This window comes from Balaenoptera borealis (assembly GCF_965194805.1).
Source record: "Balaenoptera borealis genome assembly, chromosome: 12".
Taxonomy (NCBI): Eukaryota; Metazoa; Chordata; class Mammalia; order Artiodactyla; family Balaenopteridae; genus Balaenoptera; species Balaenoptera borealis.
In genome coordinates this window covers 36,711,907-36,731,998 of record NC_138869.1, presented here as the reverse complement: position 1 = coordinate 36,731,998, position 20,092 = coordinate 36,711,907, and the positions used below count along the sequence as shown (strand labels likewise).

At 42.7% G+C, this 20,092-nt stretch overlaps 1 protein-coding gene across 5 annotated transcripts in view; it reads right to left on the bottom strand.

Moving 5' to 3' along the window:
* Positions 1-18,303, bottom strand: part of ERC2 (ELKS/RAB6-interacting/CAST family member 2) — a 956,481-nt gene extending 938,178 nt beyond the window's left edge. For 3 of the 5 annotated variants that reach the window (XM_082346806.1, XM_082346805.1, XM_082346807.1), the window contains exon 1: positions 18,139-18,302. The gene's annotated coding sequence lies outside the window, so the exon portion shown is untranslated. Of the gene's footprint in view, positions 1-16,073; positions 16,228-18,138 lie in introns of all 5 variants that reach the window. The other 2 variants (XM_082346804.1, XM_082346808.1) reach the window with 2 other exon arrangements.
* Positions 18,304-20,092: the final 1,789 nt, after the last annotated feature.

Sequence of the window (20,092 nt, the reverse complement as noted above, 5' to 3'; positions counted from 1 at the left end):
ACACAGGTTCGAGCCCTGGTCCGGGAAGATCCCACATGCCACGGAGAAACTAAGCCCATGCGCCAAAACTACTGTGCCTGTGCTCCAGAGTCCGTGAGCCACAGCTACTGAGGCTGCGAGCCACAACTACTGAAGCCCGCGCACCTAGAGCTCGTGCTCCGCAACAAGAGAAGCCACCGCAATGAGAAGCCCGCTCACCGCAACCAAGAGTAGGCCCTGCTCACTGCAACTAGAGAAAGCCCACATGCAGCAATGAAGACCCAAGGCAGCCAAAAATAAATAAATAAATAATAAATAAATTTATTTTAAAAAAAAAGATTGTAAGCTATTCCAAAAAAAAAAAAACACACACACACAATCAATAATAAGGGAAGGGAAATGGCTTAAATGTGCAAATGAGACAAGCATTCATCTATGTATTCTGTAAAGAAGATAAAGAATAAATGTTATATCCTAACTCTGGGGTCTCTGAAAAATATGACTGATCATCATGGAGGAGTCACATGAGACTTTAGCAAGGGCCAGGTTCAGGATGCTGAATAGTATTCAGTAATCACTCTAAAAACTGAAATTATAGTGAATAAGAGTCAATAACTACATTAAGTCATCAAGTAACTGAATTAAACCTCTTAGTGCATGGATAAGTGTAGGCTTATCCAACAAAATATATTAAAAGGGAAATTATGGGACATGGTTTCAATCTATTCAACAAATATTTCGAGAACAAATCTGTAGTATTGTTTCTGACCTTCCAGGGACTCAAATTCCTCCATTTCAAAGGAAAACAATAGCCCCTTTATTCAGGTTTACACAAGCAACTCCAGCTATTGTGCATGGCTACCAGGTATTGTGAACATTGGAAATAGATGAGACCCTTTCTGGTAGTAATAGGGTGTGGTCTCAGATGGAGAAAGTCCTATAAAAGAAAGACAGAGTAGTACCAGAGAGAGAAAATCCAGTTTTTTAACCTGAGCAAAAACTAAGGAGGAGGGGGGCAGATCCACAGTCCCATATATTAGAGAATTTACAAGCCTCGTGAGAAATTAAGGTTGTTTTTATTTCAATAATCTGAAAACAAATAATGTAAGGACATTTTTGATCATCACGGCAGGCATGCCCATTGAGTTTGAGCAACAAGCTGTACCCTAAGGAATCACTATGCATCAAAGGGAAAGAAAAAAAGATGGACCTGGGAATCTAAATGATGTGTTCTCACCCAGTGAAAGGTAAGGGACGTCAAGCTCCTCAGCATGAAGCAAAGTTTCGCACAAGTTGAATATTGTGAATATGGTGGGAGAATTGAGTCATCACCCAGCACACAGCAGGGTAGACCATCTGACTGCCAAAGAACCGGCCCAGAATACTTGGCATCATATTCCAGTTACAAGCAGCAATTTAGTTAATGTGGTTAAATTAATGTTGTTAATTTGAATTAGTTATACGATGTGTACTTAATTTCTAAATTGATTTAAGTTTTATAAAGGTGTAGGAGCTTAAAAAAAAAAACCCCACCAGCTTTATGTTTATACAGTTAAAAGTATCATTCCAATAACAATAATTTAAGCATACCTGGGGTTCTATGAGAAATTATCTTCTTTAAAAGGGATCTCATCTAACTTTGAGAAACCTTGGTTAAGTGATTAAACATATACTAGGTTTGAGTCCTGAAACTCACATTTTTTTATCTGTTTAACATTGAGCTAGCTAACAAACCTCTCTGAGCCTTAGTAAGTACCTCAGTAAGTTAACAATGGCCTCAGGAGTAACAATAGCTATTTCACAAAAATAAGGCGAGTCATGACTAAATCAAAGAAAGTGTAAGTACTCAGCACAGTGCCTGAGGCGTGATAAATACTCAGTACAACAACCCTCATCATCAATATTAACTACAGACACACTGTATTATTTTCTTAAAGGATGATCATCATGTTGTTAATAATTAGTCCTTTGTTCCCTATTAATTTCACATGACTATAAAAGGCATTCAAATTCTGAGTCTCAATGTTTCCTTCAAACTCTATGATTATTCTTGAAAGACAGTAACGACTGAATTATTAGGAATAATAATACTAGCTACATGGGCGGTTTTACATGGATCCCAGGAAGAGAACTAGTCCCTTAAGTACAATATGTGTCTTCCTTATGAGTAAAAGGAGAAAAACAATATTAAACATGTTGCAATGAATCTAAAAAGATTAGATGGTTAAAAAGGTTGCTAAGCAATTTGCACATGAGAGCACAATTTTAGCCAGTGCAGTAAATTGCCTCATTTGTTCAAAATATTCACTGTCCCTCTGTAGTCAGCTCATCCCTATAGTCTCTCCCTCCCATAAGAGGAGAATCCTTCCTGCCCCACTGTCATAAGGCTTGGCCATGTGACTTGTTTTTGCAGAATGCAATGTGAGCTGAAGCAACACACGCCATATCCAAACAGAAGCTATAAGAGGCATCTTGTGAGTAAACCATAGTTGTTTTCTTCTCTGCCATGAGAATGGCTCATCCAAGGAAGGGATGACTCCTTCAGCCTGAGTGCCAGAATAAAGACAAGGTGGAATAGAGCCATGCACAACCCATGAGAGAGAAGGAGGCCACTGAGCTCTGGAGTTGTTATCTCAGCATACCCTAGCAATATCTGACTAGTACACCCAGCTCCCACAAATGTAGTACTAAAACCAAATATTTAACATTTAGGTTAAAATATAGGGCAGCATTTTCTCACTGACTGATCTCTCATTTTTTTTCTTCTTTTGCCACAACACCAATCTAGGTAATGTCATCCTTTCAGGGACAAAATATCTCATGTTAGGTTTCTAGATAAATGCAAATCACTTGTAAATGATGTCTTTTCAGACACAGATACACATAACCAACCATTTTAACTGCCTCCAAATGTATCCTCTTTATCATTCCTGGGCCCTAATTTCTTTCCTAACAAATAGCTGCTTCTGATGCTTGGACATCAAGATGAAGACAATCGTCAGAAAAGCTCATAGAGGGATAACCCCTGCTGAGATGACATATCAATAGTTGCACAAACAGCTCAAGTGAACACCAGGAAGCATCAATGGGCGTGGGCTGGAACTCATGACTCCAGTGGTCAGCACATGTGTGAGTGCCTGTCCTGGAGCACAGCCCCATGAACAGTCCAGTCGTGCCCGGCCCAAGCATGCCTCACCACAGGGTGTCAGGAGAAAGGGAACCCATACGTCTGCTACGTGTGATTCCATCTTACAGTGGCTCTGTGAGTTCCAGATTGCTCCACGTGATGCCACTGTCTTCCCTGGAGCCTTTTGCAAAACAGATGATTCAACCCTGATAGGTCCTTGAAGGCAATAACCACGTCTCATTCATCTTCAAATCTCAGTACTGTAGTACTCAGTGTAGAGCAGTTAAAAGCATGGGCTTTGAGGCAAGATTCAAATCCTAGCTTCTCTATTTACTTGGGTAAAGACCATGTGAGGAAATGCTCTTAAGTGCCCTACTAATGTCCCTCTGACTTGAACATTTTAGAGTGCCCCAAAGGAGTTCACACTGCCATTATCAGCATCTCTGCTGAGGATTTCTTTTGAACCTTGGAAAACTACTCTGCTTTTGCAAGGTGGGGGATGGAACTGCCAGGGAATTAACCATTCTCAAAAACAACAGACAGAAATATGGATACACCAATGTTTATAGATGCATTATTCACAATAGCAAAAATGTAGAAACAAACCAAATGTCCATCAGCGGATGAATGGATAAACAAAATGTGGTATAGAAATACAATGGAATATCATTCATCCGTAAAAAGGAAGGAAACTCTGATGCATGCTACATCATGGATGAATCTTGAAACCATTATGCTAAGAGATGTAAGCCAGACACAAAAGGACAAATATTGTATGATTCCACTCGTATAAGGTACCTAGAATAATCAAATTCATAGAGACGGAAAGTGGAATAGAGGTTGTCAAGGGCTGGGGGCAGGAGGGAATGGGGAGTCATTGTTTAATGGGCACAGAGCTTCAGTTTGAAATGATGCAAAAATTCTGGAGATGGACAGTGATTATGATTGCACAATATTGTGAGTGAACTTAATACCACAGAACGGTACACTTAAAAATGGTTTAAATGATAAATGTTACATATATTTTACCACAATAAAAAATAAAAATAATAAAAATAAATTTTCGGGCTTCCCTGGTGGCGCAGTGGTTGAGAATCCGCCTGCCGGTGCAGGGGACACGGGTTCGAGCCCTGGTCTGGGAGGATCCCACATGCCACGGAGCAGCTGGGCCCGTGAGCCACAATTACTGAGCCTGCGCATCTGGAGCCTGTGCTCCGCAACAAGAGAGGCCGCGATGGTGAGAGGCCCGCGCACCGCGATGAAGAGTGGCCCCCGCTCGCCGCAACTGGAGAAAGCCCTCGCACAGAAACGAAGACCCAACACAGCCATAAATAAATAAATAAATAAATTTAAAAAATAAATTTTCAAAAAGAAAACAAAAAACAACTGACAGGAGCTGGTGGTTACATACCCCTGCTTCCTCACCCCTCACATGAGACCATCCGGAGGCAGGTGTGTTACACTATCTCCAGAGTTTCCTTGTGCGATTAAACTCCAGTCGCCACTGTAGTAACTTACTGAATAATGTCCTATCTATAGGCTGCCTTCTCCCCCCTGTCTCATATCCTTGTTCACCTACTGGTGTTCCCTGTATGTCCCAAACAATTACTTGTACTAGAATACTTGTCTCAGGTTCTAATTCTGGGAGAAGCTAAACTAAGACACCCAGGCAAGTTTCTTAACTTCTCTAAATGTTAATTTCCTCATCATGAGAAATAATATTTGGATCATGGGGTTATTGTCAAGATTAAATGAGATCATTCTTGCATGTGCTTAGCACAGTGTCTGACATATAGTAGGTAATTAATATGAGTTTCTTGAACTTCTGGTCCAATAGTTATTTGCCTTTTTGATAAACTGTGTCTCAGTTTCAGGAAGAGATTAGAAACCCAAGAGCTATTCTTTCCCGTCTTCTACCTGATTAACACCTCCCATGTTATTTTTATTGAAATATAGTTGATTTACAAAGTTGTGTTAGTTTCAGGTGTACAGTAAAGTGATTCAGTTATACATATATTTAAAAATATACATATTCTTTTCTTTTACATCAACATCTCCCATGACTTAACATTCAACATTTAACCACAAGAGGCATGAAAAGGAACCGAAATTTTGCATCCAACTCAATCCTTTGCTTAGAAGTGGGCAGAGCCCACAAAGAAAGTTAAACAAGCTCCCAAATAACAGTTAGATCCTCCAAGGCAGACAGATCACCATCATACCCTCCTGACCAGGGGAATTAAGAGGGCTGTGGGGTTAATTGTACACAAATCTTAATTCTTACCCTTCTCTCTCTTTGGCTCCAAATGTACCATCTTAGCATCACTAAGGCATATGATGAGGACTAAGATGCATTTAGTCTTTTTCTGTTCCACAGTATACCAAATGAAACCATGGAATCATGAAAATCCATTGAGGTGCATCCTTTGCTAAGTACCATTTTATTTTCTTTGGTTTCTCTTTACTGGTTCACCAAAATACACAGAGAATTTTGTTAAGCACAGTGACCACCTATGCCACTTAGCCTATCAAAGGAATATGCTACTGACTATGGCAGACTCTCCTAAATAAGACTGGTGAGAAGCTCAATTTCTATCCACTACTTTTGCAGAAAATGCCTTTCTTAATATACGTTTTTTTAAAGCTGAACAAACAAAAGTTTACTACACTTATATGTTAAAAAGGGAAGTTCTGGGCTTCCCTGGTGGCGCAGTGGTTAAGAATCTGCCTGCCAATGCAGGGGACACGGGTTCGAGCCCTGGTCTGGGAAGATCCCACATGCCGCGGAGCAACTAGGCCCGTGAGTCACAACTACTGAGCCTGCGCATCTGGAGCCTGTGCTCCACAACGGGAGAGGCCACGACAATGAGAGGCCCGCGCACCGCGATGAAGAGTGGCCCCCGCTCTCCACAGCTGGAGAAAGCCCTCGCACAGAAACGAAGACCCAACACAGCCAATAAATAAATAAATAGATTTATTTATTTATTTTTTTTAAAAAAAGGGAAGTTCTGTACCCCAAAACAAATGACAAAATCCAAATTACATCTTGACCTTTATCATAACCCACAAAGCTTTTTTCTAAAATTTCATATGTCCATAGACTTTAACTTCATTCTTATCCCTCACAACTGTATAGAGTTGGCCACCTTAAGTCCAAAGCATCTGACTGGGTAAACACCATCTATATTGGGCATGTTTAAATGGTTTCCATCTTTGCCTCAATTACATTATGTTTATGAGGCTCATATTTCTCCTTTATTACTGCCTATATTTTTTTCATTTTCCACTTACTTTTTATAAAATAATGAGAAGATTAAAGAACTACTCAAATGATTACACAGACTCTGCTATACAAATATGGTGATGTTGCTGAAATATAACTACTTGTTATCAGGTAAGGCCATAATATAGTAGCTCAAAATGTTGGTTCACAAGCTGAAGCACAGAAGTCAAGATGAATGTATGAAAGGCAGTTTACCAGTGTTACCATCTAGAGTACAAAAATCATACAAAAGTAAAGTCATAGGCAGCTGGTATACATGGGGCACTGAAGGCAGTTTCAGCACATAACTCTCAATCTTGTACGCTTCACAGAATAATTAAACCATTTTCATTCATGAGCTTTCTCACACCACTTTCAGAAATTGTACACTATGAATTACTTTAACTATTGCTTTCTATTGGTCTAACAAAGTCAGTTTAATTGCACCCATTAACTGCAAACATTTGCAAACATTTTAAAACAAGATCCATACTCTGTGCCTTGCTCAAAACTCACTGAAAAGGACCTGGTCCCAGATGACATTCAGAGAGATGCTCAAAACCAAAAAACAGCGTGGAGTCCCACTACAGATCTTTTATCAGGAGCATCTTCATCTGGAAAATGGTCTTTTAAAGTTATTAAGGCTGCATAAAGTGTGTTTGGTCAATGAAATCAGAATGGGCACTGCTAGGATTCCCAAGACCATATTCATAATCTTTCGATTGTTTTCCAGGTCATCCTGCTACTCCCTTACCCCAATTTCAAACTCCATACTCCCACAAACACCAAAAGCAGGTAGTTATTGCCACGAAAGTGGAATGAAAGAAGAATAAAGAGAATTCAGCATCTCTGGTTGTGTCAGTCTCCTACTGAAACCCTTTGATGGTTAAGCTTGAACTTCATCTCCTTAGTGGATCACAGGGTCTTCATGCCTGTTACTCTCCCTGGCCTCTCTCACAAACCCCCACCCCCAGCCAAGCTAAAGTCCATCTCCTCAGGTCTGCTTTCATCTCCCCAAACCCCCAACCTTCCGTCCTCTTGCTCATCTTTGGACCTGGACTGTTCCCTCTGTTATTTGTACCATCAGAATCAAGCCCAGGGACTTCCCTCGTGGTCCAGTGGTTGACTTCGCCTTCCAATGTAGGGCGTGTGGGTTCGATCCCTGGTCGGGGAGCTAAGATCCCACATGCCTCACAGCCAAAAAACCAAAACATAGAACAGAAGCGATAATGTAACAAATTCAATAAAGACTCAAAAAAAATGTGATAGGGGAAGGATGTTTAAAAAAGAAAAACAAAAAACCAAGCTTACCCCAGCCAGCTCCTCTTAGTGTTCTACCTCCCCTTAGGTGTTACCTTCTTCCAGAAGCCTGTCTCCATCCTTCATCCATGAATCCCCCCCGTCCTCCTAGAGGAGGACAGCCTGGGTGTTCTGCCATAAGAGCTTCCATGACAGTAGCCTGCTTACTTGTTTGGTGCCCCCCTAGAGGCTACAATCCCTGAGCCCCCCAAAATCACCTGTTTACAACTCTGCTCTATTTACAACTGCATCCCCAGTGCCAGCAGAGAGCTGCCATGAAGCAAGCACACACATATATAGTGAAATTATAATATAATGGCTTAACTCTTTGTTAATAAAGCCCATCATGAAAGCACACCAGACATTCTTGCTTTCCAGGATAAAATAGCTTATAAAATGACAGTTACTTAGCTGATCCTTTGCATGAAAAACCTGTTGTAAAAAAAAAAAAAAATCATTTTAGACCTGGAAAAGAGCCAGATGATTTTGATATATATTAAGAAATGGAGAAATAAGTAGAAAGCTAGTGGCAAAACCAGAAATGGAATTTAGGTCTCTTGACTCGCAGGTCAGTGCTCCCATCTCTATATCCAAAAGAATCTGCTCGGAAGTTATTCTAAGCAGCTATTCATGTTGCTGATTTTAAGGATGTCCTGTCAATGTATTCGAAGGCTCTGTATGAAAAGATAGTACTTTCTCAGACTTAACAAAAAAGGTAAAGAATTTCCCTTATGTACCCCTGCTAACTGCTCTCTGTGCCTGCAAGCCTGATAAACAGCAGTCACTGAAACTCCAGTGCCTTTGTATCCACCCAGCATCAAACAGGACCTATTTTCAACGAGCTCCTAAGAATACCAAGCTATCATCCAATTTACTACCTAACCTCCTGCTTACCCCCCATGGAGAGGTTTCAGAAACAAGATGTCTAGAGAACCAAAAGGGGGGGCGGGGAAGGAAGCAGGGAGAATTTTACCCAGAAGGAACAAAAAGCACACATCACCAGACAGCAAGAAAACACATCTGAAGCCCTCTCCTGAGAGCCAAATGTGGAAAAGGATCAACAACACTGCTCCACTAGGATCCTGACCTTTGAACCACAGTCTTGGTCCTCCAGGGATGGCAGTTAGCTTGCAGCCAGCTGGCAGGAAGGCAGCATGGCTAATCTGCCTTAAACCAGGAATAAGAAGGTCATCTCGGTAGGAGTTTGGTGCCTACCAGTGTCACCAAGAAAAAAACCGTGGATCAGACCAACCTCACATCTTACAGAGCCACTCAACCTTCCACCTTCAGAGGGTTGTTCTCCACCCTCAGAGCAGCTCCCAGACCCCAAATCACCTTGGGCCCCTACCTTCAATCACCTTGGGCCCACAGAAGATGAACTTCCCACCCTGACCACACCCATCTTGTTTTAGAGAAATCTGCTACAAAAGAACTAGTAACTACAGTGCACAACTCAGTATTCCTTACATAAAACCCTGCCCTTTCTTGCTATAATTAGCCATACTGTTTTAGGGGAAAGCCTCTCACAGTTTGCATAAGGATCTGAGCATATTCTTAAAGAACACATTGCTCAATTCCCATTCAAGCTCTTGTCTTCTGAGCCACTAAGAAATTGCCTTGAATTAATAGTTTGCTCTTAATACACTTACGGGGAATGCACTTTGCTGCCTGTAATTCATTCACATTCTGAAATCACAGAATGACAACTACCTTTAGGGGTGGAAAGCTGTAAGGCAAGAAGAAAGAATTAGACTCCCCCCATGCATACACATACACGTGCGTGCACACACTGCACACATACAAGAGAATTAAGCGAGCAAAATGTAGAATTTGAAGAACAGACCACAGCAAAGTAAAGCTGCTGGTATAAGGCATCTATGAACATTGCCACTGGCCTTCCAACTATAGGTGTGCCCCAGAGATGCCCTCCAACCCAACCCATACACCTCGTCTGCTGGGGCTGCAATCTCACTATTGACTCCCAGGAAAAAGTAATCACTTAGTTCCTTCCTGAAAGTGCTGGCTGCCTTCCTTTCCTTCTCTTTCTCTCTCCCTTTTTTTTTTTTTTTTTTTTAATTTTGTTGAGTGCCCACTAGGTGCCAGCAACTAGAGATTTCCTGGAACTTCAAAGCAACAAATCTGGAAAATGAAATTGGAGAAGGAATGCACAAAATGCTAAAAGCAAAACTTGAGGCACAGACCTGGGAAACAGGGCCAGCCAAGTGCTAAGGAAATCCGGATAGAGCAGAAGTTGAACTGGCCCAAGAGAGGGGTGACCAATTACATCAGCAATTAAGTCAGTGAGGTAGTGGCCTCAAGTTTCCCCAGCTGAGACAGAGTGAGTAGCAAATCATGCAGAGAACTTGGCCCTAGTCATAAAAGACAGATAATCTGGCTCTTGCTGGTGCCTTTGGCATTGACACTGGTGGGGCTCAGTTGTTGCTTCTGTTGTAACTGTGTGTAAACACACTGCTCCTACTATGCCCATTGATAATTTAACAGCCTGAGAGTCAAGCAGATGTGGGTTCACCCAACCAAGTTCCGGTTCTACCACGGCATTAATTTTAAGCAAGTTCCTCTGCTCATTTATTCAAATCAACAAATATTTATTCAGCAGCTACTATGTGTCAAAGATTCTTCTAAGCACTGGGGGATACAGCAAAAGGCAAAAGCTCTTGCCTTCATAGAGTTTATCAAATTCTTTGAGCCTCAGTTTCCTCATCTATAAAATGGGGATAATATACCTACCTTTATGGGCATTATGAAATGAGGGATATAAAGCATCTAGCACATAGTAAATGTTCATAACTGGTGTCCTTCATAGAACAGAGCAAACTTATCCACAACCCCCAATTAGAGTGTAAGCTCCAAGTGAGGAACTATCTATGGTTCACGCCTATACCACCAGTACCTATCACATAGTAGATGCTCAATAAATATTTCACAAATCAATGAATGAGTCCTCAAGCTATAGTAGCCATTATTATGGTAACTGATAATAATTATTCTTCCCCAAACTACTGAGGTTCTACTACCTTAAAAAGCAACAGGACATTAAATTAAAGGCTTTTTTTAAAGTAAGGTGCACTACACACTATATCTTTGGACTTTTTTTTTAACATGACAGCAAATGTAATTAAGCATAAGTATTCCAATTCATAGCACCTATGAGTACAGAGACCTACATGGACAGCTAATGTAGATGCTACCTCCCACTTTCCTAAGCACAAAGTAAGGACAAGTTGGTCAGACCTCAGGTTGATCCAGAAGACACTTAAAAAGTAAGTTAAAGTTTAGCAGATGTGCTAAAAGATGATCTATCAGTAAAGAGAAGCTTTATAAAAAGTGCTGCATAAACAATCACAAAATCTCAATAGCTTAAAACAACAAAGGTATTTCTCAGTCACATTGTATGTCCAACGCCAGTTGACTGGAAGCTTTGCTCATTTAGTGACTCAGGGACCCTGGCAGATGGAGGCTCCATCTCAACAGGTGCTTGCATGATCATCACAGCAGAAAAGAGTACTGGATGGTCTCACACTGGAAATTAAATGTTCTAGCATAGAGGTCACACACATACACCTGGAGAAAAAGTAGCTGTGGCGAACATTAACAACCTCTACCCTGGATGATACTGAGACACAGCAAGCTATGGAATAACAAAGGGATTTGTTAAAGAGGATGCTCCAATAAAACATCTGGACAGCTCTAAGATTCACATAATCCTGGACCTGGGAGAATGTGTAGGGGTCATTTCAGAGCAGTGGCCTCAACATAAAGACATACCAGACTACACAAACCTGGACCCTGAATTTTCAGAGCAGCTCTACTTTTTTCTGTAAATATACTCAGGGTCCAGACAAGTTTTTATTCAGGAAACGAAAGTTTCTACAGCTGAAAAACATTTGAAAACCGCTAATGTAAACCAAATCCTTTATTTTACAGATTAAAAAAGTAGAAAGGAGAAAAAACAGAGGCCCAGGAAGTTAAATTGACCCTGCCCCACCCCTAAGAAAGCTCCAGAATGATTAGCAGTTGTGGAAATAAGTCCACTGACAGAATTTGTTGTATTGTTCACCACTCTCTGGCCATACCCTTCAACTCTGCTACCTTTGGCACAATGGAGCCAGACCCAGACCAAAATCATGTCATACAAGGTCGTCAAGGGTTCAGTAAATGATATAGACAAGAAGTAGAAGTCCCCACCTATTGCACTAAATAATGATTCACATCCCATTAACAATTCTCTACATTACTCATTCCCTACTTCCTGGTAAATGTGAAGCCATTAGTAGAAGTTAATACTAACCTTCAGGAGACTTTCATTTTTGTTCTCAGAAGATTACAGGTAAACAGCCAACTATGATTTGTGTTCACTCAGTTCCATCCTCTTCTCATGTTCCCAGCTCACCTTTGTGCCCAGCTTCTCTTCCACCTTCATTCACACTAAAGCACTGGTGTCACGTATTTAAGCCTCAATGATCTTCCAACCTCCAGTCTCTGTCTTTTCCAAATCATCTTACACAGTTGTCCCTCAGTATCTGCAGGGGATTGGCTCCCAGAATGACCATGGATGGCAAAAATCTGAGGATGCTCAAGTCCCTTACAGTCAACCCTCCAGACGCAGAACCCATATATACTGAGGGCCAACTGTACTCATTAGCCCAGAACTAAAACTCAGACTTTTCAACCTGGAATCCAGTTGCCTCCTCAATTTTACCCCAAATTACTTTTCCAACACAATCTCTTCTGTGGCAATATTTGCCCAGCCAAAGGCAGGATGATGTCCCTGAAAGTCACAATGACATAGTGATGAATCCTAGATCTCGTGCTAATGTCTTAATATGATTTTTGATGTTCTCACCTTTAAAATAGGTATGATGGCATCTACTTTGAAAGGCTCTTGAGAAGGTATGTATCAGCGAGGATTATGTTTGATTACAAGTAACAAATAGTGGCTTACAAGTAAGGAGGTTATTTGTTTTAAGCAACAAGAAGTACAGGGGAAGGCAGTCTAGGCTGGTACTATGGCTCAACAATGTCATCAAGACCAAGAGCCTTCCAGGTTCCAGCTTTGTCATTTTTAATACATGGTCTTATCTTTGTTGTTGTAGGTCGCTGCTGCGCCTCAAGGCGTTGTGCCCATTCTCCCAGCAGCAAGAAGCAAAAAGGGGTCAAATGCTGCTGGGGTATACCAGCCAAGTGTGTCCTCCTCATTAAGCTTTAAGGAAGGCCCCCATCCAACAACATCCACTTGCATCATTATAAGAACTGAATTTCGTGGCCATTCATGTAAGGGAGTTTGGGAGCGTGAGATGCGCATATCCCCATCCCAAACAAAATTGGAGTTCTTTTAGTTAGAAAGGAGAGAACGAATACTGGATAGGCAATCAGCAATGTCTACCCCAATATTAAATTATATACTTTACGTAAAGTGCTAAGCAGAGTACATAGCACATAGTTAACTGCTCGATAAAAGTTAAGCTATAGGGCTTCCCTGGTGGCGCAGTGGTTGAGAGTCTGCCTGCCGGTGCAGGGGACACGGGTTCGAGCCCTGGTCTGGGAGGATCCCACATGCCGCGGAGCGACTGGGCCCGTGAGCCACAACTGCTGAGCCTGCGCGTCTGGAGCTTGTGCTCCGCAACAAGAGAGGCCTGCGCACCGCGATGAAGAGTGGCCCCGCTCGCCGCAACTAGAGAAAGCCCTCGCACAGAAACGAGGACCCAACACAGCCAAAAATAAAAATAAATTAAAAAAAAAAAAAAAAAAAAGTTAAGCTATAATTATTGATATTATTATAATTATTATTGTTATTATTATTCATGTGTCTTACCCTCTAGCCAAATGGAATAACTCATTATATCCAGATGTGCTCCTTACACTTCTACTATATCCACTGCTCTATCTGTATCTCTAAAACTGTCACTGCTTCAAGGTCCAGGAAAATGCCATTTCATCCAAGAAGTCTTTCCTGACACCTACTCCTAATAAGTTCTATGGTAACAGGACTCACGTCAGACAAAAACTCTTGAGCTCCTCACTCCATTGAGCACAGTCCCTCAAACACAGTAGGTTCTAATAAATAGTGCCTTGATCATTTAAGTTAATTCACGTATACACTCATGTATATATTCATACCTGCTTTTACAGTCAGTCCTCTAGAATCAAACATGGTATATTCCTGAAATGCAAAAGTAAAACACTAGGTTTCTATGTCATAAAGCCAGGGGTAGGAGTGAGGGGATGAAGACTGCATTCCCCAAGAATGAGAAGAAAAAATTACAAAATTCTAAAAAAAAAAAAAAAAAAAAAAAAAAAAAATTACAAAATTCTATAAAAACACCATACTTCTTACACATTGTAGGAGTTCAGATTATAGTTCATCAAATATTCCCTCCCCAACTATGGGCAGAGTCTACTTTTACCCATGGATGTTGGGCTTCCCCATGTGACTTGGTATATCCAAAAACACTGTTAGTGGAAATGACATTAGCTTGTGCAACTTGGCAAGGCTCTTGAATACAGTGATCTGCCGTGATAAGAGCATGCCCCAAGTAGCTGCTATCCCTTCAGCCTGGGCCCCAAACACAGGTGGAGCAGACCAGAATCCAACTTACAGCCTACAGCAGAGTCACCACAAGGAGCCCAACCTAGATGAGCCAAATAACACTCAACTGACAGACTCATGAGGGTGAAAATAAATACCTGTTTTTTTGCTTGTTTGTTTGTTTTTTAAGAAGATACTTCTTTTCTTTTTTTAAATATTTATTTATTTATTTATTTATTTATCTGGCTGCATTGGGTCTTAGTTGCAGCGCACGGGATCTTCACTGCAGCATGTGGGCTCTTTGTTGTGGCACACGGGCTTTTCTCTAGTTGCGGCGCACTTTTCTCTAGTTGAGGTGCACAGGCTCCAGAATGTGAGGGCTCAGTAGTTAGTTGCCCCATGGCAGATGGGATCTTAGTTCCCTGACCAGGGATCAAACCCTCGTTCCCTGCACTGGAAGGTGGATTCTTAACCACTGGACCACCAGGGAAGTCCCGAGAATAAATACCTGTTGCTGTAAGTCCGGGAGTTTTGTTAGGCAGCAAACGTTGACTAATTTATTTTTTACCATTTGATATAATTTCACATTTATTACATAATCATTCATTTTGTTCTTTTTCTTCTCTTAAGAAAGAACCAGTTAAAGCATCTCTGCCTTTGGTACACCTAATGATTTCTATCTTTGGATCAACTGTTTTAAATTTATGAGACCTACATTATCATTAATATCAATGCTTTTCTATTTTCCTTTTGTTCTACTATCTTCCTAAAATAAGGAAAATCACAATCAAGTATCAAGGAATAACATAAACATTGCTAAAACTGAACTGCTGGCTGGCACATAGGTCTCCCATATGACAGCCAAAATGTTAACTTCTGAGCTGATAAAAGGGGTTAAAGCAAGTCCTAGTAAAACAAATGAAAATGTTGATTGTACAAAGTCAACCCCACCAAAATCAAAGACTATCTGTTGAGGTGAATTTGTGGACTCCAACACCATTCATCTAAACTCACTTTTCAGGATACCTGTTTTGGCCAACCATGACCATTGAGTTTCATCAATGGGAAGAAGACACTGATGGGCTTAAGTCTGTGGTTTTTGTAACATAATAAAGCAAGAGAGCAATATTGTTTTAATAGGATAATTTTAAATATAATTATATTTAATCACTAATGAAAAAGAATCTCTTTGTAAGTAGAAGAGAAAAAAAATTCCTATCCTTTAGCAAAAACAAAACAAGAAAACAAGCCAATTGAATGAAAAGAGCATGTATTCAACTAAGACCTATTCAGAACTCCAATTGGAAATTTAAGATATCAAGAAAAATGGAAGAGTGTGCATTCTATTCTGTTTTACCTTTTTTTAAGTCACTGTTAAGTTTGAAACCAAATTTCCTCTGGGCCAAAACTGACATACTGGAAATATATAATACACAAAATTACTTAAATTGCCTGTTGGTGGAGGCAACAGCTTTCAAAGTGGAAGGGCAAATAGGACAGTGCAAAGACCATCAATATGGCAGTGGACTCTTAACAGAATAGACCCTATGTAAGCTGGAAGAGCCCACACTGCAGACTGGACACATGCAGACTGCACAACCAAAATTTGAATTCAAGGCCATGCCCAAGGTCATGGGCTCTGGGTCAGAGAAACCTGGGCTCAAGTTCTCACTCTCACACTAAACTGTGGCAAGATACTTAATTCCTTTTAGTTTCCTCATCTATAACTTGAGGATAATAATAGTCCTACCTACCTCATAGGGGCTTTGCAGGGTTTAAAAAAGAAAATACATGTAAAGTACTCCCCAAAGTGCTAGCATATGCAATAACAATAATAAGGATAATAGTAATAATACTACCTTGACAAACCTGTCTCCTACATGAAGACCATCCTAATCAGTGTACGCTGGCTCACAATCTGTTCATGAAATGCTGAATGCACAGCTTTATATTCACATCCAGGTACAACTTCTATAAGGTGACAGCTTTCTGGTTCAACCAGTAATTTTTCCACTGAATTCAGGGACAAGAGTATTGAAAAATTAGCCTTTCACTAATAGAGAATTGAGAAGGATCTGCTCCTTCCGCCCACAATCCATCCACCCTTGAAAATCTTGCTGGTGAAAGCCATGCTTCCATCACAATCCACACACCACCACCCCCAAACTGTACAAGGCTTTCATTAAAGCACAGAAGCAGACCGACAAGATGGCTCACCTTAAAAGCAAATTCACCTTAAACGCAAACTCTTCTACCCTCCAGAAAGGATCTGGCTTGACCCCACTGCCACCTCCAAACTGACACCCAAACTGGAAGTGAAGAAGGCAGCCTTCACTTCCAGAAGTTGGGTTACACTGTCAAAAACTAAAAGAATCTATTCGTGGTAATCCAAATAAAGCATGCTTGCCTGCTTCACAAATATCTTAAAAATCCACCCAATAGAGCCAAGAGCCAAGTACTGTATACTGAGAAACAACGTGACTTCACAAGGACAAGAGTGACCATAGGAGACAAAGTGCCACACCCTTTTCCAGATACCTCAACAGTAAATGGTATCTCTTATAAAGGAGCCTGCAATTCCAGAGAAACAGGTGGACAATTCTAATCCCCAACACCCTCTCCCATTTCATTCTTTACACAGATTCATTTCATTTTCATTTTTAGCCAACGGCCTGAGCATCCCCAACTACTACAACTAAAAAAGGGATGGGGCTGACAAATACAAGCCAAGCATACTTGCTTCTAAGCCCATTTTGGAAGTTTTCTTCTCGCTTGTCTGCCTCTCACAGCTGGAGCCTCATACCTGGTATAAACCAATGGTTAAGTAAAACCACTGATTTAAAAAGCCAACCAGGAAACTAACCCTGACAGTGGGAACTGCCCTCCTCTCTCGAGCATTGATTGGCTCTTGAGGTTCCAGCGGTCCCCATTCTGCCCACATAAGTGGTAGGTGTGGCTGTCAATCACAGAGGGAGCTGACAATTCACCGCTCCGGGAGTAAACTGCCTTTCATCCAGCAAAGGCAGGTAGCCGCCTAAAATCGATCCGCTCGTAACAGAGCGGACCCTCCCTCCCGGGCAAGGAGAACAGAGACCCTTAAGTACAAAATAAATAAGGCAGGGCCGATCGTAGTTTACGAGCGCTGTTTTATTATCCCGCACCAAAGCAGCCCTTAATCTTCACTGTCCTAAGATGATCTTTCAAAGGCTCCGACAGTAATAAAAAATAAATAAAATGAATAGGTACAACCCTATAAGTATCCCTTTTCTTGTATAATTCGGAGATGGGAAAGGCGAGGGAAGGAATGTCGTTCAGTTTAATTTCACAGCGTATTCGTTTGCATATACCACCACCCTCTACCCCTCCCCAATAAATCCGGCTTCATGTTCTCTGACACGGTTTTTTTTTTTTTTTTTGAACCGCTGCCCTCGGAGCCCACCGAAGCAGCTAGGTACCCCACCCCCTAGTCTGAGGCTCCACCTTTCTCTACTTTGTTCTGCTTGGGAATTCCCTGAGACCCTTGCCCCTGCCAACACCCCACCCTTCAAGGCAAGAGGGGGAAAGCCAGGCGAAAGGGGGAGATGGAAAGAAGAAAGGCAATAGCAATGAGGGTGGCTGCCGGAGAGGGACTGCGGGAGGTGGCCCGGGCCGCCGGGGCGAGCGAGCGGCCCCCGCGCGCCGGAGGAAGCCGTGCACTTGTTCCAATCCGGGGGTTTCTACATCGAGACAAATCCGCCCTTAGGCCGCCCCATCCTTTCCCCCGCCCCAGTAAGCCCTGGTGGAGGCGGGTGGTTCACCCCTCGGCTCCCCCCCGATAACGCATTGCAGCTCCCCACGAGTGAGGGGGACCCGGCACGAGGGATGCCCGGGCACGGGCGCCCCGAGGAAGCCGGGCGCCCAGCGGCCCCGGCGTCTACGTCTCACCTTTCCGATGCTCGCCGCGGGGCCGTCCCACATGGATTTTTACAACCTCTTGTCGCCTTGGCCCCGGGCGGCCGCGAGGAGCAGGAGCCGGCACCGGAGCCGAAGCCAGAGAGAGCAGGAGCGGGAGGAGGAGGAGGAGCAGGGAGGGAAGGGGGGGGAGGGAAGGAGGAAAGGCGCCGTTCCGAGGGCCGAGGCCGGGCGCCGGGCCGGGCGGGGCCGACGGCCGAGGGGGCGGCACCCGCCGCAGTCTCGAGACTGGCGCTCGCGCGGACGCTGCCAAAACTGCGCTCCGCCGGGCCCCCCGCCCGGCCGCTCGGCGCGCTCGCTCGCTCGCCGCTGCCCTGACTCACATTCCCAGCATTCCCGAGGAGCTGCTTGTGGGGGGGCCGGGGCTGGGACGCGGCCACCTCCGCGGGGGGCAGCAGAGAGCGCCCGGCCCGGGCGAGGTACAGGCACGGGGGTCTTCGTAACGCCTCCTCCCAGGAGGCCGCTGTCTCGGAGCATCTCGTCTCCATCTCCTGTCCCCGACGCCCCTTCCCGGCTACCCCCCTCCAAAAGCTGCCAGGCGCTCCGGGGATTAGGTGGCTTCAGCGACAGGGACAGGGATGACACTTGGTGGAGGGGGTGCAACTATCTTTCAAGTTAAGCTTTAGAGCGGGGGTCGAGGTTCCCTTACCCTGGCACCCTCGCATTAATTAGTTTTATCTTCTTTAGGAGGGTGAAGGGATTTCAAAAGACTTTTACTTTCTTGTCCCTCCGAAGGAAAAAGAGAATGGAAGATGAAGAAGGGAGCAAGAAAATAATACCATCATCATCATCATAGTTGCCATCATTCACTGAGTGCCTCATCTGTGCCCAGCAAAGTGTGTGCATCCGTCCTATTTAAGGTAGAAAGATAGTGTCAGTTCATTCACACACACACAAATACACCTCAAGATAATGTGCACGAGGAGTTGGACAGGTTTTGCATTGGAAAAAGCTCCCACCCAGCAAGTCTGGAGCCCCAGCTGCTACCATTGTCTATTAGGGGACTCCAAACATCAAGGGAGTCTCCAGATTTGGTCTCTTTCACTGAGTAGTCAGTTTGCAGGACTAGAGCAGTGATTTCCTTCCTGTCCTGATGAGTCTATATTATAGGAAGCTTAGACAAATGAAGCAAATCCAGCCATGGGATTTCTGGGTAAGCAGAGGTAAATGGAATCATCCAAGACCAGGGATGACTCTTTTTTTCCTCCCCTGGTTGGAATTCAAATACTAAATGAAGGAAGTTGCCCCTGCAAGAGGAGGATGGCTTCCTTTTCCAGCCCAAATGCCCTATTCCTTAAACCTTCCTTTTACACCTCTGGTATTTAAGGTTTTTCATAGACCCGTAGACCCTGAGGCCTCTTTGCCCTCATCCTCTTCTTTCTCTCAGTCACCAAGAAATCAGCACTCATTCTGTTGACCTGGATGCTCTGTGGGCAAAAGCAAACTACACCTGTTGTGTTTAGTTTCCCATGTACCTTTCCCTCAACTGAAAAGGATTGTTATATATAAAAAAAGCCTTGTCGAGAGTCCTTTGAGAAGTCCTATAATCCCATGTCTTTTGAAATGTGACCAGCGTTTTGTTGAGTACCTTCTATGTGCAGCACTTACATTTTCTCAGCTACTCTCACAAAAACTCTGTAAGGTGTTTCTATCTTTCAGAAAAGTCAGGTAACATACCCAGCTAAGAATGTATTTAAATTTATGCCTAAGGCTCACTATTCTTGGGCACCCTATCTCTTTTCCTTTGATCCTTGGGTTCTAAATAGGAATCCTCGGACTCCATGGGGACAATTTCTTCTTTATATGCCTATGTACGTTTTTCCTCCAGAGAGAAGATCTATGGTTCTCAACAGAATTCTTTCACATTGGGTCCTTGAAAAAGTAAAGAATAATTGTTTTAAATAGAAAGCAACTTTATATAGTAGAA